This window comes from Natator depressus, chromosome 4 (genome assembly GCF_965152275.1).
Source record: "Natator depressus isolate rNatDep1 chromosome 4, rNatDep2.hap1, whole genome shotgun sequence".
Taxonomy (NCBI): Eukaryota; Metazoa; Chordata; order Testudines; family Cheloniidae; genus Natator; species Natator depressus.
Window position 1 is genome coordinate 119,835,425 of NC_134237.1, and position 25,690 is coordinate 119,861,114.

Genomic DNA, 25,690 nt, shown 5'->3' on the forward strand with positions numbered 1-25,690 from the left:
ACTCCCCTCCTTCAGCTAATATCAAAAGAGGGAGAGCACAGGCCCATTCCACTAGCTTGACCGGACAGCACCTGCTCTGGGAACAACCTGGCCCCAGCTTCCCCTCTATGTACACAAAGCAACATCAGAGGATGCTCTCTAAAAGAGCCCAGCCTCCTCACCTTTTCCAGAAACCCTCTCCAACCGGCATGACCAGTCTGCTGGGACCAGAGGTAGAAAGCTTTCAGCACCTCTGCTTCCTCACATGAGGAGCCCTAAACACATTAGAACTTTTCAACTGGATATCAGTATCTGCCTCTGTCACCAGTCCATTCTGCCTAGCCTCACAGTTTCCAGGCTTCCATGCCTCTTTCATGCCTTTTGCTTCACCCCATTCCTCTTCCTTGTATCCTTCCCTCCAGCTTCTTAGTTGATCTCCTCACTGTCACCATTGTCCTGCTTTTCCTGCTCTCTCCTCTGTCTTGAGTCCCACCTCTTAATTCACAGTGACAAAATTCTCAAGACAGGCACCATATTCACCATTACCCTGCACCTCGTGGTCATTTACACCAGTGAAAAATGGAGACTGAACGTATGTTAAATAATAATATTGGTGTAAGCCCTCAGGCCAGAATCTCAGGAGGGGAAGAGCTCTCTACTCCCCTTCTTTGTGAAAAGGGAAAAGTGCTGTCACAGGGAGCTTCATTTGCTTAGGATGCTATCACAGCTGGGATGTGGGTGGTCTGATCTAGTATTCAGACCAGGAGTCAGGAGCCAGGCTGGATCAGATACCAGGAGATCAGAGTCTGTGACAGGCCTGAGGGCAAACAAGAGTCAGGTATCAGGTCATAGGCAGGGTCAGGTTACCAGGAGATCAGAGTCAGATCAGGAGCAGGTAGTGCAAGGGAAGCAGTCCAAAGCCAGAGAAACCCAGTTGCATGGACAATTTCCTGATCCCATGCTAGGCTTAGGCACTTAGAAGCTGGGAACCAGTCAGGACCCGCAGTGTCCCACCAGTCATATGCCAGGACTGGAATCCTTTGTCAGAGTTGAGCTTCTAATTCTGACAACTATCAACAGGTCACTGGGTGGTAGGTTGCAACTTACTGCCTCCTAACAGCCCTCTGGACCAGGGTTTGAGATCCTGATATAACTCTTTCCCTTAGAGGTGCACTTAGGGTGATGTTGGGCTGGCCTTTTGGGGGTGATTCCTATGGAACAGGGGGGCATATACATTTTCCACCAACTCTCAGGTGCATTCCTCAAGACCATGCCTCTCCCAGTCAACAAAATACCAGAGTCTACCACAATTATGTTTAGAGTCCAGAATCTCAAGAACCATGTATTCCCTGTGGCCCTGGACCAGTACTCGTGGAGGAGGTGGCTGGGTCCTGTGAGGGAAAGGCTTTTCTGTGTAGGGTTTCAAAAGCAATACATGGAACAGCAAGGTAGTTGAAGTTCAAAACTGACGGGGTTAATCTGTTGCAGGATCCTAAAAAGAACAAGAAACCAAAAGTCCATCTTGAAAGCTGATCTGTTTGTGTGTAGATGTTCCCTGGAGAATCATAGCTTCTGTTTCACTGAATAGGAGGGGCCTTGCTGTTGATGTTGGTTCGAGTACCATTTATAGTCCGCTCTTGCTTTTTTCAGGTGTTCCTTCATTTCTCCTTGTGCCCAATGAATCTGTTGCACTAGATCTGAGTTTGCTGGGTTGGGAGAGGATGTGGGTAATTGCAGGTGGAATCGGGGTTGGTACCCAGTTGATTAAAAAAGGGGCTTTGACCTGTGGATGCATGCTCTGTGTTGTTCTATGCAAACTCTGCATAAGGGAGAAGTGAAGACCAGTCATCCTGACGATAACTGATGTAGTATCACAGATACTGTTTGAGGATTTGGTTGGCCATTTCACCATTAGATTGGGAATAGTAAGGAGAGGAGGGACATGTGTAGACCCCCAGCAGGCTCAGGGCCTTCCGCCAAAACTAAGCTGTGAACTGAGGTGATGCGCTCTGGAAGGCAATGGAGGCAGACTACATGGCTAATTCACAGCTGGGGTATCTCTTCAGCAGAGGGGAGGCCTGTGCATGGGATAAGTGGCCCATTTTGGTAAAGTGATCTGCTACAGTCAAAATTGTTGTAAATTTTCTGGACTCTGGTAACTCTTCAATAAAGTCTATGGCAAAGGCCACCATGAAATGGGGTGCCCAAGGGCTGGAGGAGACCACAGAGCTTGTGGTATAGGTTCTTGGCATGGGCACAAACATTGCAGGAGGCAATAAATGGTTGTATTATGGAAAAAGAAATTCATATTATAGTTGCAGGACTGCAACTCTTCTGGATCCTGGGGAACATATATGCAGTCCCTTAAGTATGTGGTCCCTTCCCAGGAGTCATGGAGTTGCTTGTTGATAATACCTTGTTGGAGACAGAATTCCTGAGGCAGAGGTAAGTATATCCTGGTAATGAGCTGTGCTAAGAAAGTTACAAGGCTTGAGAATAAGGGTCAGTTCCTGGCTGGGGCCTCATGGGTTGGTACCATATCTTTGGGACAGGGCATTAGCCTTGCCATTTTTGGATCAGCGATGATATGTGATGATGAAATCAAATTGTGAGAAAGATAGGGCCCACCAAAACTCCTGTTGGTTTAAGGTAGAGGTCATCCCCGATCACCATACTGGAGATGTCAACTTCTACAATGAAGGCTTGCATGACATCTGGATGAGGCAATATGGGTGCAGTGAATAGTGAAGGCGAGTTTCAGTTGATTGAATGCATGCTGGGCCTCAGGAGACCAACGGAGTTAGGCATTTTTCCAGAGGAGAGCAGTGAGGGGCTTTTTTTTTTTTTTAAAGAAATTCAGAAGGAATCATCAATAAAAACTGACAAGCTCCAGGAAGCATTACAGGTCATGCACTGAGTGGGGGATCAGCCAGTTTTACACAGGTCCATATGGATCCCTTCTGGGAATATAAAATGAAGCCCAAGAACTCAGTGGAGGCCTGATTGAAGACACACTTCTTGAGCTCAGCATAAAGGTCATTCAGCCAGAAGCATTCCAGGACCATTGAGATGTGAGCAGTGTGCTATTTGGGGTATTCAGAGAAGACCGATATATCATCTAGGTAGATTCTATGTACTTATCCAATATGTCTCAGAACACATAATTTATGAAATGTTGGAAGGTGGCCCAGGCTTTGGTCAGCCCAAAGGTCATTACAATATATTCATGGTGGCCATACCCGCTTCAGAAGGTAGTCTTCCACTCATCGCCTTCCCTGATTTGCACAAGGTTGTACGCCCGTCAGAGGTCCAACTTAGTGAATAAATGGGCAGCTCCCATGCAATCCAGCAACTCAGGAATCAGGATTATGGGGTAATGATTCCTGATAATTATCTGATTCAATGCACAGTAGTCAATGCAGAGTCATTAGCTGCCATCTTTCTTCTTGATGAAAAGGACTGGTGTGCCAGCCAGTGAAGTCGGCTTTTGGATAAACCCTTGGGCCAGGTTTTCCTGGAGGTATTCTCAGACTGCTGTCAGCTTGGGTTCTGACATGGCATAAATTCATCCAAATGGTATTTTTGCTCCTGGCTGCAGCTGTATTGGGCAGTCATAGTCCCAGTGCGGCGGCACGGTTTCCACATTCCCCTCTTCAGAAACATTGGCATAGTCTTGGTATCATGACGGGAATTCTGCTGTAGCTTCAACAGAAAGTTCTGCCTGGATAGCTGCCCCTGCCTGAGCCTCTCTGGGTTCGGAAGTGGGGACTGGTAGACAATACTGCTGACAAAACTCTTTGATAGAAAACAGACTTCCTGTGCTTGTCAACAAACAAGCAGACTGTGGAAGGCCAGCCAGGAGATACTGAGAATCAAGGGAAAGCATGGAGAATGGATCGTGCTGAATTGTAGCATTTCTCAGTGACCCTGAATCCGGGACTCCAGGGGAGCTGTTTCCTCCCTTACTGGCCCAGAAGACAGAGTCAATAGTCTCTGTGAGATTGGGAGTGGCCTTGTACTTCAGGGGAATCTTCAGGATCTGGGCTGCCACTGCATCTATGGAACAGTTGTCTGCACCTGAGTCAATGAGGGCCAGTAGGACAGGAGTTCACAGGGGCATCCCATGTGTGTGCAACTGGACCAGCACCTGCAAGAGGGGAGCCAAAAGTGTGGGGAAGCTCTTTTCTCTGATTCCTTGAAGGTCATATGGGGCAAACAAAGATGGAGTGACCTCACTTACCACAGTAGAAGCAGAGATTGTGCTGGCATTTTTGTTGTTCCTTTTCTACGGGAGAGAGCCATTGACAAATCACATCTACCTGCATTGGTTCAGTGGGAGTCATTGATTAAAAGGTAACAATACATAGATAGGAGAGTTGGAAGACATCCTCTTGCTTTTCTTCTTCCCTGTGTTTTCATAACCAATTGTCTATATGGATGAAGAGATACATGAGGGCATCCAGACTCACGGGCAACTTCACACTGGCTAATTCATCTTTATTCTCCTCTCTCCAGCCCCACCGAAATTGGTACAGCTGCACTGCCTCTCTCCACTCTGTTTTATCTGACGTGAGGTGGCAGAATTGTGCTGCATTTGAGGCTATGGTGCCCTGGCCCTGTCAGAGCTTTTTTAGGGCAATTTCCACTGTTCAAGCTCGTTGGGGATTGTCAAATAGCACTGACAAGGCTGGGTGAAAGGCCTCCCAGTTCGATAGTATGGGCTGTTGCATTCCAAGAAGGAGGAGGCCCCATCTAATGCTTCCCATGACAGCAGGCTGATAACCAGGCTCAACTTTGCAGGTTGCATCAACTCAATGACTGAGGACTGAGGAAGCATCAGGAACAGGAGGCAGCCTTGGTGAATAAAATCTCAAAATCACTGGTGGTTACCATCAAACCATTCCAGACAATGTATTGGGGAACAGGGCTCGCTGAGCCGTGTCTGGAGTGTAGCATTCTCAGCATGCAACTGTCTGACTTGCTCCTGCAAGCTGGTTCTCCGAGGTCAGCTGAATGTCTCAGGCCTGCAGGACTTGGTGGTCCACCTGATCGTGGGCAGCCCACTGAAACATGTTCTCCCAAAAGAATAACCAGGTCCATGCTGCCAGCACTGGGCCCACTCCTGTGGCCTAAGTAGTCCAGGAAAACTGTCATGACTGGAACAGGGGTGGTCTGACCTAGAAACTGGAGCAGGAGTCAGGATCCAATCTTGGTCAGACACCAGGAGATCGGAGTCTGAGACAGGCCAATGACAAACTGGGAGTCAAATGTCAGGAGGCAGGCAGGGTCAGGTTACCAGGAGATCAGAGTCAGGAGTAGAAGCAGGTAGTGCAAGGGAAACAGCCCTAAGCAGGAGAAACCCAGCTGCATGGACAACTTCCTGTTTCTATGCTTGGCTTAAATAGAAGCAGGGAACCAGTCATTAACCTCCCGTCAGAAAGGTTACACTAATATCAGCCCATATCACCACTAGACAACAATTTAGGACAGAAAGGGAACATTACAGTCTTTTTTTTTTTTAAGTAGCATAAGGTTAAGGAAATAGTTTCAAAATAGTAAATAAACAGCCTATAAATTATCCACTGAAAAATATAAAAGATGAAATGAAGGTTCATTATTGGAACAGAAGTTCTTCGTTTCTTTTAGTAGGATGATATTATATAAGGTTTCTAACTCTTTAAAATATGTATTCTTCTTTGATTCATATATAAAACATACTTCCTGAATGAAGATGACTAGTACTAGTAGCAACATACTGTTATGTAAAATATTACTCAAAAGTATCATTTGTTGTTTAGAATAACAGACTCAGAACAACAATTGTAAAAAGGAATCTAGATTTCAATAAATTATTTAGAGTGAAGAATGCATGCTTGAGGGCGACAGAATGATTTTATTTTCTTTTAAATCTAATGTTCATCAGTGACTTCAGGTTAAGTTAAAAGGGAGCCCTTTGCTACAGCCCTGTGAAGTGGTTGAACCGAAGAAGTTTGCTTCCATGCTGATAAACTTTATAATGTGATTCAGTAAATGGCACTGATTCTACACACCTAATAACGAATCCCAAAACCAAAGGAACAATGTGTATCAGGACAGCAGATTTCTGAATCCCACAGAGAGATTGTGGTCTCTGTACTGAGACAACTAGTTATTCAGAGGGAAGTAAAATAGAGATGGATAATTTGTTCTGTTTCAGACTGATACTGTTGAAACAGAAAGGGTCATGATGGTAGCAATTTAGCGAGTGTCAAGTCCTAACCTCCCCTACATTAGGAAGAGCTACAGTGCACAATGGAAACCTCTCTTATCGGAAGCATGTGAAGATATAGAAACAAACAGCAACTAATAATACATTAAAGCAATTCATGATTACAATCTATCAAATGAACCGGGAAAATGATTCCAAGTACATTTCAAATATTGGGAAGAAAATTGTGTTAGCACTGGGAAATAATAATGACTTTGGTGTTTATAAAAAGGTAAGGATTGGAAGTGGATGCCTACTTTAGCTCTCTTGTTTCTTTGGGTCTCATTATAATAATGATAATTAATGGAACCACTGCGGTTTTGAAAATCTAGCAGTTTATTTCTGCAGACTGCTTTACAGGGAAACTAACATGGGAAATGATCTGATGAACATGTAACAGTTTCTTAATTTACTGTTGATGTGTTGCCAGTTCATTCTATTTCTACCAGCCACAATAAAACTGGAGTAAAATCCAGACGGTTAGCATCTATTCTAAAAATCATTCCCTGGACTTTGCTTTCCTTGATATGTGAGTTAATATCAATTAGAGTTATGCATGTGTATCAAGAAGAGAAGATAGAATCTTGGGCCCAGGTGTTCCAAACTACCTAGCTGCACTGACAGCCCCTCTGTTCTTTGGACTTGCTCCATCTTTTGTCAGCTGCCAGCCAGGAATCTGCTTCAGATATGCACCTCCATTCCCAGACATGCCACCTGAGCAGAGTAAAAGAGGAGAATATGTTAAGATCCCAGACATGTCGTGAAGCATCACATAGGAACATAACATAAGAACAGACATACTGAGTCAGAACAATGGTCCATCTAGCCCAGTATCCTGTTTTTTGACAGTGGCCAGTGCCAAACGCTTCAGAGGGAATGAACAGCTTCTGGCATTCTGAGGCTTAGGGACACCTAGAGCATGGGTTTCCATCCCTGTCCATTTTGGGCTAATAGCCATTGATGGACCTATCCTCCAAGAACTTATCTATTTCTTTTCTGAACCCAATTATACTTTTGGCCTTCAAAACATCCCCTGCAAAGAGTTCCACAGGTTGACTGAGTATTATGTGAAGAAGTACTTCCTTTTGTTTGTTTTAAATCTGTTGCCTATTAATTTCATTGGGTGACCCCTAGTTCTTGTGTTATGTGAAGGGGTAAATAACACTTCATTATTCACTATCTCCACACCATTTATGATTTCATAGACCTGTATCAGATCCCCACTTTCTAATCTCTTTTCTAATCTGAACAGTCCCAGTCCTTTTAATCTCTCCAAAAATGGAAGTTGTTCCATATCCCTAATAATTTTTGTTGCCCTTTTCTGTATGTTTTCCAATTCTAATAAATCTTTTTTTTAAGATTGGGTGATGAGAACTGCATGCAGCATTCAAGGTATGGGCATACCATGGATTTATATAGTGATATTTTGATATTTTCTGTATTATTACGTATCTCGTTCCTAATTGCTGCTGCTGAACATTGAGCAGATATTTTCAGAGAACTATTCATGATGACTACAAGACTTCTTTCTTAAGGGTTAACAGCTGATTTAGACCCCATCATTTTGTATGTATAGTTGGGATTATTTTTTTCCAGTGTCAATTACTTATCCACCTAGAATTTCATCTGCTATTTTGTTGCCCAGTCACCCAGTTGTATAAGAACCCTTTGTAACTTTTCACAGTCAGCTTTGGACTTACCTATCTTCAGTAACTGTGTATTGTTTGCAGACTTTGCCACCTCACTCTTTCCCCACTTTTCCAAATCATTTATGAGTATGTTGAACAGCACAAGTCCCAGTACAAATCCTTGGGGGACCCCGATATTTACCTCCTTCTATAGTGAAAATTGGCCATTTATTCCTACCCTTTGTTTCCTATCTTTTAAACAGTTACTGATCCCGGAGAAGAACTTCCCCCTTAACCCATGACTGCTTATTTTGCTTAAGAGCCTTTGATGTGGGATCTTGTCAAAGGCTTTCTGAAAGTCCAAGTACACTAGATCAACTTTCTCATTCTTGTCTATGTGCTTGTTGACATCCTCAGAAATTCTAATAGATTGGTGAGGCATGATTTTCATTTTCAAAAGCCATGTTGACTCTTCCCCAAAATATCACATTCATCTATGTGTCTGAGAATTCTGTTCTTTGTTTTAGTTTCAACCAATTTTCCTGTTACTGAAGTTAGGCTTACCAGCCTGTAATTACCAGGTTACATTAGCTATTCTCCAGTCAACTGATAAACAGGCTGATTTAAGCGATAATAGTTCTACAATTTCATATCTGAGTTCCTTCAGAACTCTTGGGTGAATAACATCTGGTCCTGGTGACATATTACTGTTTAATTTATCAATTTGTTCAAAAACTTCCTTGAAGCAGGGTAGTCACCTGCTCCTGCTCTGAAGGGCTTGAAATCAGCCCTGGGAGAGGGCTGTGGCTGGGAGCAAGCAGTTCCCAGGCTGATTGGGGAAGTAGGCTCAGCTGTGGCCACGCCCCAATCAGGGCTCAGCTGGCCCTTATAAGAGGGCAGTGGGCCAGGAGCAGACAGTCTCCTCTAGCTGTGGAGGGAGATGGGCCTGGCTGTTGGGGAGTGTACTAGAGTACTTGAGGTGGAGCAGGGCTGCCTGGGGAGCTCCAGCCTGGAAACCCCCCAGGCTGCAGGCCTAGTGTGAGGCCAGATAGGTAATGGGATTGCAGGGGGCAGCCCACGGGTAGGCAAAGGCAGCAGGTCCAAATCCCCCTTGTCTGTGATGGTTGGCTTATACACTGCAGTCCTCCCCAGTGTGCGGGGGCTCAATGGTGACTGGCAGTAGCCAAAGACTGAGGTGAGGTAGGGATAGTGGGTGGGGGTTCCCCTGGGAGGGGGAGACCCAGATCTGTGTTTCAGCTCTTTTGCGCGTGGCAAGCCTGGGAGGGAGCGGGGAGAAACGGAGCGGTGGCGGCGCGCTCAGGGGAGCAGGCAGAGGCGGAGCGGAGGCGAGCTGGGGGCATATTTCTAGGGGCAGCATGGCCGGCACCGGAATGCCACCCCTAGAAATGTGCCGCCCCAAGCACCTGCTTGTTTTGCTGGTGCCTAGAGCCGGCCCTGCCTGGGGAAGCCAGGCTGCCCCAGTAAGGTGCACCGTCTCTTGCCGGTATGCCGTACCAGGGCATACCAGCTTACTTTCACCTCTGGTGTAAACTCTCTTTTTCACAGTACAAAGCTATAGACTTTCTTCATACAGCATTCATCACGAGCTGATGATTGCTGGTCTGAATCATCATTTGTGGAAGGTGTGTTTAACATTTATACCAGGTGTTATCCTGAAAGTTAGCCCATGCATTATGACACAGAGTCCCTGCCTCAACAAGTTTACAATTTAAATACACTTCAGTAAGTAACACAGAATGCTGGGTGATCTTAAGGCCAAAGTAATTCATGGACTTGGTGTGTCTAGGAATTATGAGAAGGAGGAGACTGCGGGAGCCTGATTTACATTAATCAGAAGGCCACTCCAAGCTTATGGAGTGGTATAAAAAGTCTACAGCATGAAAGCAATACAATTCAAAGTATCTAAATATAAATTATAAAATAGTGTACACAATCTGAGGGAATAATTATTTATGAAAACCAAGTTGGTTCCTCCTAGTCTACACTGTGTAGAATGCATGAATATTTGCACTAAAATTCAAATCAATTCATTTGAGAGACTTCATAATCCTGTATCTCCTTGCTTAATCTTTCTAAATACTCCTTTTTAATTAAAAATTAATTGTTTTGCAATAAAAGCCACAGAGATTTAGGCTGAAGATAGGATTCCTAGTGCTCAGTGTCATGTTGATATACCACCAGAATGACATTGCTATATTAATATGACATCGGCTTTCACAAACCCTGCCTGAAATTTAAAGTCCTATAAAGTTCATTTGTAGTACAGCAGTTCTTATTTTAAAATAAAAGCTGTTTCCTTTTGAAATGCCAAATTCAGGGTGCTGTTGTTTCAGGAATGACTTTGTCTTAGCTGCTGCTCTTTACTACACTAAAGAAAGATAATGCAGTATAGCACAGAGTGTCATTTCAGGGCCAAAAGGTCTGTTTTAGGCTTTTAATACTCCTTTTGAAGAAAGGAAAAGGAAAGTTCTTTTTCTGGGGGGCAGAGTGCTATACCTTTATTCACACTGAGTAGTAGCTTGCTCCGCAAGTATTCTCACTGATTTCAATAAAACCTACTCATGGAATAAGGTATGATTCACCATGAGGAAGGATATAAACAATTTTTAAATTCATGACTCTTAACTATAAACTCTTGCAAGTTTTCACATAAAATACACTTTAAAATTATGCAAAATTATTCATATTCTAAAAAAGAAACATATTTCTGCCTGTCAGGTCTCTAGTTAATCAGGCATGTATAATTATTATTATTTATTATTAATAACTAATACAATGTCTTGGAAATCCCAGCTGCTCTTGAAGGACCCATTTCTGCATGTCTGAAAATGGCTATCTAAATAGCCAAAAATTGTGACTATTTTTCTCTTAAATGAGCTGTCATTTTATCTGTTGATATTGTATCCCAGATTGCAGAAACCTTCTTAATTCAGCTATTAACAAAACAAAGGTTATATCCCAATATAGGAACCTGATCCTGCAGTCTCACTTGGGCACACTCCTGTAGATTTCAACCAAGGGTAACTCCACCACCACCAAGAACATGCAGTACATCCAATTAAATAGCGCAACACTGTTAATTTACATACAGTCATTCAACATAAACCAGAAGTGATCAGTGAGAGCTACCATTACACACTACAGGCCAGTGCTTGCATATCCCCTGAAAGAGCAGCCAAGTGATGGGTGCTCAGGCTATTCTGCTTGTGTAGAGTAGGCACAGAAAGAATTTCTCAGGGAATCCTGGAGGAAGTAGAGTCAGTGGTGCTTGCTGCTGCTTTAGAAATGAGCGGGCAGATTGACCCCAGTGCAGTCTGCTAGCTGAAGCAGAGGGTGAGAATATGGCCATCACCCTATGATTGTGGTATATTGCCAGAAGTGCTTACTGGCTCCACCCCTCCATCTCCTATCCACATTGGTCCATGAGCACGAGGGGCTGTGTTCTGTCTATATATGTCGAGGCCTTTGTCACAATAACACCTAAGTACATTCTGCCTGATTGTTGTGCAAGAAGAGAAGAGGTTTCCTGCACCCCCTTACCTGAAGTGCACCTAAAAGAAACTCACCAGAATTTACTCCTTTTTATGAAAAGGAGATCTCTCTTATATCTAGCTGACTCCAAAAAGAGTAATTATTTGAATCCATATAATGTCATTTGACAGGAGTCACACAGTACTACACAGAGTTTTCATTTGGGCTCCCTTAATTGATACTGCAATTGAACAAGTTGAAAAAATAATAAGTCCAACTGCAATTCCAGTCTATGTCACTCAAATTCTGGTTCAAGTTTTCATTGTTTTCTCTGTCACCTTCAGAGTCATAAGTACTTTATATGATTTTTAAAGCTTTACTTTCCTCATCTCTCTCTCTCAAATAATTCTTGTATAGTTTTCTCATATTGTCCCAAAATTTGCAGTTTAGTCAATGAAAAGCACATTAAAAAGCTTGGGAAAATGCAAAACTGCAATGGTCTCCAATATTTTTCTGTATTTGCTGCAGCAATTAAAAGCCTTCCACCTTAAAATAAGTTAGAGAAAATAATTTATTCTCCCAGTTCCATGAAATGTGTCCATTTTTTTTAAAATAACAAAAATAATAGATATAGATGATCCATGGATTTTTTTAAGGCCAGCAGGGATCACTGTGATCAGCTAATCTGACTTCCTGCATAACACAGGTCATGAAAGTTCATGAATTTCATATTAATTCCTTCATTAAGCCCAATAATTTTTGATTGAGTTAGAGCATATTTTTAGGAAGGCATCTAATCTTAAACTAAAGACTTCAAATGACGGAGAATATATCATATCCTTTGGTAAACAGTTCCAATGGTTAATTAAACTCATAGTTAAAAATGTTGCATCTTATTCACAGGTTGAATTTTTCTAGGTTAAATTTTCAGCCATTTAATTGAAATCAGCCACTTATCTAGTTCTATTTTAATACATTGTAAGTCAGATTCTGCCCCCTTCCTCACATGGTATAATAAATTATACAAGAGTAATCTGCTAGATTAAATACTGCTGTAGTATCAGATATATCCTCCATGTTTAGATAGTTATAGATCATAATGATCAAGCCACCCTCTGAGTTTCTCTTCAATAAGCTACATTGATTGAGCTCTTTAAGTCTCTCATAGTAAAATATGTTTTCCAGACCTCAAATCATTCTTGTAGTTCTTTTCTGAATCCTGTACAATTTTTCAACATACTTTTTCTACAGTTCTACAGCTACAGTTTGTTAATTCACTTAGTCTTCTGTGATAAAGGTAATAGAATTATTATCTCCATAATATACTTAGACCTTTGTAAGCCATTTGACTTTGTACCACATGATATTTTGATTAAAAAACTAAAAGGATATAAAAATATTATGGCACATATTAGATTAAAAACTGACTAGCTGATAGGTCTCAAAATGTAATTGCAAATGCGGAATCATCATCAAGATGGCCATTCATGGGCAGCAGGTTTAAAACAAATAAAAGGAAGTTCTTCACACAGTGCACAGTCAAGCTGTGGAACTCCTTGCCTGAGGAGGTTGTGAAGGCTAGGACTATAACAGGGTTTAAAAGAGAACTAAATAAATTCATGGAGGTTAAGTCCATTAATGGCTATTAGCCAGGATGGGTAAGGAATGGTGTCCCCAGCCTCTGTTTGTCAGAGGGTGGAGATGGATGGCAGGAGAGAGATCACTTGATCATAACCTGTTAGGTTCACTCCCTCTGGGGCACCTGGCATTGGCCACTGTCAGCAGACAGGATACTGGGCTGGATGGACCTTTGGTCTGACCCAGTATGGCCATTCTTATGTTCTTATCAAGAAGGTATGCTCCTAGTGGGTCCTGCAGGGACTGGGTTCTCAGTTTTACACTACTTAACATTTTTATCAATTACTTGGAAGAAAACAAAATCCTCACCGACAAAGTTTGCAGATGACACAAAAATTAGGAGAGTGGTAAATAATGAAGAGGCCAGGTCACAGTTAGAGTGATCTGGATCACTTGGCAAGTTGGGCACAAGCAAACAATATGCATTTTAATAGTGATACTAAACTGGGAGGAGAGATAGATATGCTGGAGGGTAGGGATAGGATACAGAGGGACCTAGACAAATTGGAGGATTGGGCCAAAAGAAATCTGATGAGGTTCAACAAGGACAACTGCAGAGTCCTGCACTTAGAACGGAAGAATCCAATGCACCACTACAGACTAGGGACCGAATGGCTAGGCAGCAGTTCTGCAGAGAACGACCTAGGGGTGACAGTGGATGAGAAGCTGGATATGAGTCAACAGTGTGCCCTTGTAGCCAAGAAGGCCAATGGCATTTTGGGGTGTATAAGTAGGGGCATTGCCAGCAGATCGAGGGACGTGATCGTTCCCCTCTATTTGACATTGGTGAGCCCTCATCTGGAGTAATGTGTCCAGTTTTGGGCCCCACACTACAAGAAGGATGTGGAGAAATTGGAGAGAGTCCAGCGAAGGGCAACAAAAATGATTAGGGAACATATGACTTACGAGGAGAGGCTGAGGGAACTGGGATTGTTTAGTCTATGGAAGAGAAGAATGAGGGGGGATTTGATACCTGCTTTTAACTACCTGAAAGGTGGATCCAAAGAGGATGGATCTAGAATATTCTCAGTGATAGCAGATGACAGGACAAGGAGTAATGGTCTCAAGTTGTAGTGGGGGAGATTTAGATTGGATATTAGGAAAAACTTTTTCACTAGGAGGGTGGTGAAACACTGGAATGCGTTACCAGGGAGGTGGTGGAATCCCCTTCCTTAGAAGTTTTTAAGGTCAGGCTTGACAAAGCCCTGGCTGGGATGATTTAGTTGGGGATTGGTCCTGCTTTGAGCAGGGGGTTGGACTAGATGACCTCCTGAGGTCCCTTCCAACCCTGATATTCTATGATTCTATGAATAGAGCTAAATGTAAATGTGGACATCTAGGAACAAAGAATGTAGGTCGTACTTACATGGTGCGGGACTGTAACCTGGGATGAAGTAACTATGAAAAAGATTTGGGGGTTGTGGTGGATAATCAGGTGAAAATGAGCTCCCGGTATGGTATTATGGTTGAAAGGGCTAATGTGATAATTGGATACATAAACAGAGGAGTTTTTAGTAGGAGTGAAGAGGTTGTTTTGTCTTTGTGTTTAGCACTCCTGTGACCGCTCGTGGAATACTGTGTCCACTTCTGGTGTCCACAGTTCAAGAAGGACATTAATAAATTGGAGAGAGTTCAGAGAAGAGCCACAAGAATGATTAATCAGAATCAGTCATGTAGTGATAGAACCAAAGAGTTCAGTTTATTCAGTTTAACAAAGAGAAGGTTAAAGGGGTGACTTGATTACAGTTTGAGTACCTACAGGGGGAACAAATATTTAATAATGGGCTCTTGAGTCAAGCAGGCAAAGGTATAACACAACCCAATGTCTGGAAGTTGAAGCTAGACAAATTCAGACTAGAAATAAGTTGTAAACAGTGAGAGTAATTAACTATTGAAACAACTTACTAAGGGTCATGGTGGATTCTCCATCACTGAACATTTTTAAATCAAGATCGGAGGTTTTTCTCGAAGATCTATTCTAGGATTTTTTCAGGGAAGTTTTAAGACCTGTGTTATACCAAAGGTCCCTTCTGTCCTGGGAAACCTATGAAGTTCTATGAAGAAATTAATGTATTAAGAGGAAAAGAGGACATCATTGTGTAGTTGGTTTGGTGCAGGGTCAGAGTTGCTTCACTCCAGCTTGAGGCTGAGCTAAGTGTTTGTCTGTTCTGTGACCACAAATAAGTAGAGAAAAATATGCACTAAGGACCACTTGCAATTGACAAGCCCTTTTAGGAAGCATCTAATATAAAAGTTTTTATACAGTACAATTTTGTTGGAACTTTTGTTATAGAGCACCTCTATTAGGCAACCTATACCTGCCAGTCACTTGGGTGGCTGGTCAACAAAGGTAAACATGGCGGTGCCCATGAAGCATGGTCTTGCTGTTAAGGTACTGGATTGTGACTTAGACGATCTAGGTTCAGTTTCCTGCTCTGTTACAGATTTTCTCTATGATTTTGGGTAAATCATTTACGCCCCAATTGCTGTCTGAACAGCAAGGTGGTGGCTGCAGTTGGCAGGTTTTGGCTGCTCAGTCCCAGCAGAAGTTAGATCATCACAGGGCCTACTCTAACTTCTGTCCTTGATGTAATCTCCATAGCAGCTTTCATGCCAGCAGAGGATCAGACATACATAGTAGAGCTCAGATCTACCACATCCCAGCCAGTCCCTGCTCTGCACTCTTTTCACTCTTATGCCAGGGAGGATGGCAGCTGGCAAAGGAGGAAGATGCAAAGCAAATTTGGCGGAGCAGAGATTCTGACCCTAATTCTCTCTGTGCCTCATTTCTCCATCTCTGAAATGGGGATAATACTACCTTACTCTCACTTTGTCTTGTCTATTTAGATTGTAAATTTTGGGGTGTAGGGATTGCCTCTTACTGTATATTTGTACAGCACCCTGTTGAGACTTTTGCACTGTGGAGCTATAAACAACAATAAGTAAAAATTAGAGGAGAAGTGATCAGAATGGGGGGAGGGGGAAAGGGACTGTTCCCAGAGATTTAGCAGTATGTGGCAATTCTGTTAAAAACGTTTGGATAAGTATCATCATTATAACTGATCATTTCTCCAAAGTTACCAGCAGCTGAGCGTTTAGCAAATAAGGGAAAGAGCTCTGCAGTGGAAATTAAGCGCAAACAGTCTGAAATGTAACATCCTCCCAGTACCTTTACCGAATCAACATTTCTATATTTGTTTATTCTGTCAGTATAAATACAGTTGCTATTCATATAATTACAAACAGAAACCCAGGTATTAGTGAAAAAAAATACAGCTATTGTCAAAATAATCCAGGATTTCTTGATCATGTCAGACTCATTTGGTAAGAAACCATTTTCATGCTCATGGAATGGCGTTCTTTGCTGTCACACTTTGTAATAGTTCATTGTGAAGATTTGTGGTTAAAGTTTCAATTGAAAAACATCATGGCTCAGAAACTGGTTACTTCAATAGAAGCAGTGAAAACAAAATCTATGTAATTATCCCACATTTTCCTTAATGTTAAAACTATTATTAGTGTGAAAATGCATCTGAATAGACAGAACATATATTAGCAGACTAATGTATACATCTAAAAATCATAAATATTCTTCGTAAGTTAGATATCTTTTCTGTTTGGGGGCTTTTTTCATAAACAATACTGGAATGATCTAGGAGCTTGATGGTTTAGTGGATCAGCAATAGAATACAGACCCATGGCTTGATTTTGTCTCTTGCCGATACCATTCAAGAGTTTCAGAGTTTGGTGATTTCTGTTAGTAGCCAGATAGCCTGAGTATTATGGTCCCAGATAGTCTCTAATCAGAATAATAGAAGGGCAAGAAAGAGTTTGGGTTTATTTATAAACACATCCAAAAGTTGTGATAAATAAATTATTGTATCCTAATCAAAACACTGGGGATGAAGTCTTTGCCCCTGTTGAAGTCAATGGCAAAATTCCCATTTACTTCAATAGCATCATCTGAACACTACCTGAATCCTGGAGGGAATCCAGATTCAGCCACAAACATGATGGTTGCCACCTAACTCTGCAACCAAAACCAGCTTTGTGGCTTGGGCCCACTTTTCTCCAGATCTGTTGGATTAGACAGCTTGTAAGAACAGATACTGCTAAAATATCCCTTCTTCTAGACTGGAAAGATTGCATTTGTTGGCTACTCTGACTCTGGCCCCAATCACAAACCAATGAAGAGACATTTATTCAGATTTTCAATATGGGGTCAATTCAAGTCCAGTTCTGAAAATAGTAGGTGATGTTTCAGGGCTGGGGTCGGGGGGCTCATTTTATCTAAACTGGTTAACTCATCCCTTACAGCTAATCAGTCTGAAAACTGCTTCTTTATCGAATTAAATATACCTGTCTTTCAAATGCAATAATTTATGGTGCAGAGACTTAAACTATGGCCTTGGAAATTCATTTAGGCATTGACAAAGTGCACCTCTTTTTCAAACAGAATGTTACACTCCATTTTTATTTGGAAAGTAACATTGTTTTAAAGGATGTGCTAGGAAGCGTAAGGTTAATCACTTTTCAAAAAAATAGGCCTGGTTCTCCACTGAATTATTCCAGATTCTTGTCAGTTTAACTCCATTGAAAACTGAAGTCACATGGTGGTGATTCAGGCCTGAAAAGTTTAAGAAAATAAGGAATTGAGGTGTGGTGGGAGGTTTATTTTCCTCCTACAATATTTGACAGTATTGAAACCACCTAAAATGCTTTTTTGAACTGAAACAAAACCTACTGTGTCTTGTGGAGCAGGATGGCAAAAGAGAAGTGCTACTTTTTAACAATTTTTTGCAAAAGTCCCCATTTTACATTGTACTATATTTTTTTGCTTGATGGGATTTTCTTTACAATTGCATTAAGTTTTTTAGATGTACTGTTGCAACGATGAAAAGTGTATATACAAAACACTGAGATACAACTGACTGAGCACACACAGTTTTTTGAATTGAAAAACCCCAAAACAATCAGACTCCTGGTTTATTGAAGGACTGTATGACCTATATAAACTCTTCTCAGTCCCCCAAAATTAAATTGAAACAATACTGTTCTAAGCACTGGAATTAAATGCATTTCTAAGTACTGTAGTTCTGTACACTGGGAATTAGAACCATGTTGTGGTATAAAAAGTAAATTCTCTGATGTTTTTCAGATGCTTTAAAACTTGTGATTAAAACCTGTGGTTTGAATTACTTGCTTTTGCTGCTTATTGCTTTTCTTTCCTAATCCTACCCATTATGACCAACACTTTATATATGACAATGACATGGGAAATAGTCTGCACTAAAGTTAGCAATTTCTATCAAACTGTCAATTTATCATTTCCCCTAGAGATTAACAAGCCTCCTGACACATTAATGTTGGCTTCCACATATGTCAAATGAAGATCACACTGGGAAGATTAGTATACCAATCCTTTTAGTTCAAGAGAAATTATCTTGTACTTTAATAGGTCTACTCTGTATTATTTAGAGATTTATATCTTCTGCACATTTCCCAGACGTTGTGCTGAATAATGCTCTAAAAATGTACTGATTTCTCTGCTGCATTGTTAAGTTTTCCCATCTTAGTAAGAAGGAATACACAATGAAAACAGGGGGAATGATGTCTAATAGACTGAATTCTGCAGAATTAAGTTTCCTAAATCTGCCCTCAGATGCAGAAGCATAGCTCCATCTAATTCTGAGAGACAGAGATTTCACACATCTGAAGGCAGAAATCAGTGCTTGCTATTTAAAATCACCACAAATCTGTTTATTGCTAAAACAGTTATTTTGCTGGCAGGGTGACACAGACATCCCCCAATCTAAAGAGGACCTCTGGCTCAGGAAGTACTTCTGAGATCTGTTTGAAAGTGTCTGCAGGTGACAGCAATACAGTATCAGGAAGGTGAGCTGCCTGTGCCCTGCTTTCCAGCATTAAAAGACTTGTTCCTTTGCTGAATGATCTTGTCCTTGCTCTCATTTTTCTAGAGTCTGTGCTTGCTTGTGCTAGTTGACCAATAAACTTACCATGACATCCCATAAGACCACAGAGATACAACACCAGGTACTACTAATATTTTTAAATGTTATGAGTTCCTTGATCTTTGCTTTATCCTCCCATAGTCTGTTCAACTGAATTCCAAAATAAGCTTTTTATAAAAAAGTCCTAAAATGGATATAATGCCATGTATATTACTGTATACAGTACAGTATCAGAAACATGACCAGACTAATCCTAGCCATATTTTGTCATTTAAAAGCTCTCCAAGCAGCCCTGTTCAAAGAAAAACAGGAAGACTGAATAATGAGAGCTAAAGGTGTGGCAATATATTATCCCGTCTATATATTTTTTTCTTTCTTAGCAATGTGTTAGTGTAACCCATGTGCCTAATAGGGAGATATCTCTTTAAGAGACGCACAGTGGAGGACAGGGGGAGGAGTGAGTTGTGTCTGGGTAACCGGATGAAATGGACAAAATATTGGGACACATGGGGGAAGCAAAAAAAAAAAAAAAAAAGGTGGCCGGAGCGGAGTTGCCGAAGCGCAACACCCCCCTCTCCCCCCCCACAAAAACGCCGGAGTGGCCAAAGCCGGGACGGCTGGTCACCCTAAGGTCATTGGTGCTAGGTAGATTTAGCACTCCACATCCAGAAGCTTCTGGATGTTGGGTGTGGTAATTTTGGGTATGCTCCCATAGGTTCCCAGTTGCTGGGGTCAGACTTTATGAGGGCAAGTAGTCAGGGCAGCTGCTTTGCAGAAGCCCATGTGCCCTGTGTGAGTTGGGAGAACCTGAGTCCAGGAGCAGAAAGCAGGCTGTTGTCCCTAACTCTGAAGCATTTTGCAGCAGGTCAGAGATATTGTTAGCCCTCCAACAGGGAAGCATGGGCAATGCTAATTATAGCAGGGGGAAATTGGGAGGGGAAAGTAACTTCTATTTTAATTGTATGTTTTGACGGTTTTGAATTTAGCCAAACTGTCCTAGTTAAATTGTCTCAACTAGTCAATTTCACCAACTTCTCTTTAAATGTAGCAATGGGGAAAGAGTCATTTATATTTTGCTCTTCTTGGTTTTGTATTTTCTTGTAACATTTTTTTAAAATCTATATACTTAACTGAGTGGTTAATCAGTTAGTTGACTGGCTAGCAGTGATTTCAGCAGAGGAAGAGTCTACATGGATTCCAACTGAAGATTCCTACAAGCAAGAGGAGGGAAGATGTTGTTTTTGACTCAGACTGTATGGATTTGGTGATCAAAAACTGTAACTGAGACTCAGGTGAACTTGGCCTAAGCTTTTGGGAACTCTCAGTTTCTTCTCACTGTGTTTCTGTGGGGACTGGCCCGATTAGATATAATTTGTTTTCTTTATTTATGTTTACGTGTAATTGTATAATGTAAGTGGATTATAAAATAGCCATGTTGTACACATTGTTATTACTGTTATGAATTGTTTCTTTATCCTAAGATTTTGTAAAGTTGTTAATTAATTAAATTCATTTCTTTAGTTCCTTTTGGGACTTGAATGTGGAGAGATTGACCCTGTGCAATCCTTGCTGAAAATCCTTTGACTGAATTCTGGGTCTCCAGCTACTTTTCTGTAGGAGATGGGGCTTTTTAGGCACTGGAGAAGGGCAATGAAGAGAACTCTAGCCCACCCAAAGGTTATATTAGGAAAGCCATTTTTTTTCCAGGTTTACTTCGGTGAAGTCTCATCTCCTAATCTGTTGCCATAGGGTGCTGCAGCTGAATGAGAAAGTGAAAAATCACCAGGAAACCTAACCTTAATGAAAGTCTTTTAGAATATAATAGGGATGAATCCATTAAGGCTGATGGCCAAAAAGGATGTCTTTTTTCAATCATGTTAGTGTAACATGATTGAAAAGCCCTGTCAATATGCAGGCTAATGTATCTGAAGGCATATTTACAGCCCTTGTTGTAGCCTAGGATGATAGCCCAGGCTACAACACAGATAATATGGCCTCTGACTGATTAACCTACATCTTAATGGGTTTTTCAGTCATGTTACATGAGCTCAGTTGAACTAACATGATTGGAAAAAAACACAATCATTTTGTACTCTGTGGCTCTAGAGAAAACGCAAAAGATTTCTATATAAAATAACCTGAAAACCCACAGAATGCCCATTTTAAAGAATATTTAAACCATTTTATGGAATTTAATTAGGAATTATACCCTTGCTGAACATTGATATAGGGCTGGTTTAAAAATTCTGTAGAAAGATTATTCAGTATTAAATATTATCAGACTGTAAGAAAATAGTTACAGCAAATACCAGAGCTTCCAATGTCACAAAAGCTACAGATTATTTAAATGTATCCAAAAAATGTATGTTGGGCTCTGACCCCATGATGTTTGAAACTGAGCTAATTACAACTGTATTGAGTCCTTACTGTTGCTAACATGGGTCTGTAATAGTTCCCTAACCAGAGTGGAAGAGATTTTTCTGACAACGATTGGTGATGGAATACATGTAGTCATCCATTTAGCAAGGTTATATCACGTATTACCCTGAAAAATACAATCTCCATTTACACTGGTTCTGGAAACTGTGCTAACAAGAACTGTGTTTTAACACAATTTGTTGCTAACATGGGGCCTAATCCAAACCCTATTGAAATCAATGGAAATAACTCCTCTTGATGTCCCCCTATAAAAGCGGAAAAATGCCTGTTGATTTTAACGAAAGCTGGATGAAGCTCATGTTTTCAACCACCACATGGACAGAGCTAAAAGGGAGAATGCTACCACCACTTCAGCTGCTGCCCTCTCACACCTGTCACTGACTCCTGGCCATCAGAGAGAGATCTCCTGATAACAGCACACTGACGTGTTCATTTCCAGCTTGAGAGGAAAAAACAATCATGCATCAGAACTGACAGCTTTTTCCTTGCTAAACCAATGGATTTGACTTAGCAGACAGAGCTGCAGTAGATATATAAAGAAATATCTCAAAAAAACCTTACGCCCTGGCATGCTGGCCCGGTTCCAGTTCAGTGTTACACCAGATAAATGGCCAGAACGTATGTATTCTTGTGTCTAGTGCCTCTGCCCTGAGGTGCTTAATCAGCTCAGTTTACAGTGACTGGCTGATGCCACCATAGAAGTCCTCTGCATGCACTTTTAGTGATTAAAGATATCTCCTCCCTATCCATCACATGTCAGCTTTCCATGCACAATGGCCATGTAAATAGGTCAACCATGGTTGGCTGAAATGAGATTTCACTACTAACTCCAAGCTTTCCCTAACTAGGCCTCTAGAAGAACAGTGTTTGGACACTCCTCTGTTACCATGGAGACCCAGCCAAGTCAACATACTCTAAGTCACTGTTTCTCAAATGCAGCCACCAGGGGCTTTTCTTGCGGCCAGGTGATTTGGGAGGGGGGAAGCAGTGTCCCCTCTCCCAGGGCCACCAGTGGGGATTGGGCCCTGCCCCCCTCTGGAGACACAAAAGCTGGAGGTGCAGGCAGCTGGTGAATTCCCCACTTTCCCAGGGGCAGACTTCAGCCAAAGGGCTTTGGGCTCCATACATGCGGTAGCAGGCTCTGGTCCCAGGCTCACCGTCCACACCGTCGTCCCTGGGCCCTGTGGCCTCCCTGCCCACCTCCCCATCCAGGGTTTAATTTCTCCCAGGACTTGCTGAGGCTGAGTAAGTCTGCTGTGAAAAGTGATATTAACAATCATACAAATATCACTTTTCACAGCAGCAGACTTACTATCTAGCAAGTTTTTTAAAAAAGCAACCAGAAAAAGCAAAAGAAACAACAACAAAAAGACAAGAACATGCAAAGCACCTTATTTGTGTTTCTGTTCTGTTTAGGTCCAGTAAAGAATACAGACCACTGTACGTTATTTTTAATACTGAGTCTGAAAAAAAAACCCAACATAAATAAATTACAATGATTTGGACATGTATATATGTATATTTATTTGTTTTTTCCTAAAGTTAGTTAGTTATTTTAGGAAAAAGTGTAAGCGTGGCCATCAGCAAGAGTTGGTGGCCGCATTCTGAGGCAACCAAAAAATTTGTTGTGAGAACCTCTGCTCTAAGTCCCACTGTAGTGTACAAGACAGTTCTGCATCGCCATAGTAACAGAGGAGTTTCTAAATCCACCCTCCCCTTTGCTGCGTGAAAGAGAAGTGTTTGAGGATAGAACTGTCAGGAGAGTGGTCCAGCTGAGTGGAGTCAGATTACATAAAATTAGAATAAATAATAAGAGGTTTTTTAGTTATATAAAAGAATAAGGAAGGATGAGGTTGAGTCACTATGTACCGTGGATAGGGAGGAGATTAATGATACTCTAGTATGGCCCAAAAATAAATGAATGCTTTGCCTCAATTTTCAGTAAGGATAATAATATGGGCATAAAGGTAGGATGGCTGATGGGGGGAAAAGGAAATTACCACATCTGAAGTAAAAGGGAAACTCAAATAGTTTAATGTGTTCAAACCAGGAGGACCAGATAATTTCCACCTAAAAATACTGAAAGAACTGGAATATAAAATTGTTAGTCCAGTAGCAAGGGTAGTACCATATGACTGGAGAATAGCTAACATCATACCTATATTAAAGAAAGGGGAAAAAAGTAATTTGGACAATTGCAGACCTGTTATCCTGATGTCAGTAGTATACAAGGCTTTAGAACAAATAGTGAAGGAATGAATAATTAAATTCATGGAGGTAAAAGGAAAAGTGGATGTAATGCAACATGGGTTTACCAAAGATATCATGCCGGACTAACCTGATTTTCTTCTTTGAGAAAATATCTCATTTTTAAAATAAGGGAAATGTGGTATATCTAATATACTTGGACTTCAGCAAAGCATTTGACATGATACCACATGCGAAATTACTCTTTTAAATTAGAGAAAACAGGGATTAGTACAATAATTTTAAGGTGGAAAAGGAACTAGCCATTGGGAGAAGGCAGCAGGTTGTGCTGAAAGATGAACTATCAGACTGAGGGGAGGTTACTAGTGAAGTTTCTCAAGCATCGGTCTTGAGAACAATCTTATTCAACATTTTTATTAATGGCCTTGGCACAAAAAGTGGGAGCAGGCTAATGAAATTTGATGGTGATAAATTTGATGGGAGGCATCTTCAATACAGGAGGAGGATTGGAATATTATATAGGAAGATCTGGATGATCTTGAAGACTGGACTGACAGAAATGGGATGAAATTCCATAGTACAAAGTGCAAGGTCATGCACTTAGGGTCTAATAATAAGAATTTTTGCTACAAGCTGGGGGCTCATCAGCTGGAAGTGACAGAGGAGGAGAGAGATCTGAGTGTGTGGGTCAATCACACGATGACTATGAGCCACCAATGTGGTGCAGCTATGGAAAAGGCAAATATGATGCTAGGATGTGTCAGGTGAGGCCTTTTTGGTAGAGCTGGAGAAGTACTGGTGCCATTGTACAAGACACTGGTAAGACCTCATGTGGAACACTGTTTACAATGCTAGTCACCCATGTTCAAAAACAATTCAAACTGGAACTGGTGTGGAGAAGAGCTACGTGAATGATTAAAGGAATGGAGGGCCTGTCCTATGAGAGGAAACTGGAGGAGGTTGGTGTGCTTAGCCTAGCAAAATGAAGTTTCAGAGGGCATATGATTGGTATGTATAAATACATCAGGAAGGTAAATACCAGGGAGGGTGAAGAACTCGAATAGGCAACATTGGCACAAGAACAAATGAGTATAAACTGGCCATGAATGAGTTCAGGCTGGAAATTAGAAGAAGGTCTCTAACCTATAGGAGCTGTGGGGGCAAACAACTTAATTAGTTTTTAGTGAGAACTGGACAAATTTATTTGTGGGATTGTCTGATTAGGTTGCTTGTGCTGGTAGGGCCTTATCATGGTAGGGCTCAGCTGCCCTGAGAGTCTCTTGCTCTTTAGGTCTTATGTTCCTCATAATCTCATGCTTCAGGGGTCAGAGCGCCACCTGAAGAGGTCAGGAAGGAATTTCCCCACACCTCTAATGTATTCTGTTGTTGTTTTTCCTCTCCTTCCTCTGAAACACCAGAGATGGTGAACTGGATGGGATGGGTCAGTGCTCTGAGATAGCACCAAGCAATGTCTCTCTCAAGTGCTTGGTGGTGGATGTTGCTGATGTACTCAGAGGTTCCTGAACTTAGTGCCTCCATGACCACATTTTGAGATTTTACTGTTTTCTGTGAAGTCTGACAACAACAAAGGAACATAACGACCAAGGAATCCAAGGAATTTACATATTAAGTATGTTATGTAATACTCTCTAATGTGATATATGGGCTTGTATGTTGCAACAGAGCTTCTCTACGTCCAGTGGTGTGGTAGAAATTGCACATCTAATTTCCAATGTGACATCAATGGTAGGTTGATACCAAGACTTGGTAGACACAAATGAGGTGAATCCAGCGTCACACAAATACATGTTCACAAAAGGCACTATTAGTTTTAAGGTATGTGTTGAGGATGCAGGATATTCATTCTTGACAATGAACCAGAACTCGGGGACAGAAAGTTCTCCATATGTGCCTCACAAGAATCGATCTCAGGAAATTTCGATAAGCTGTTTGATTTCAACTGCTGGCAAATTAATGGCATTGGGTTTGCACTGAAAGGGTTTTGCATCCAACTATACTTTGTCATGTTCAAGTCGGGGGAAAAGGATCCAAACTGTTCCTCCCCAACTGGCTGAGATGTTCAGTCA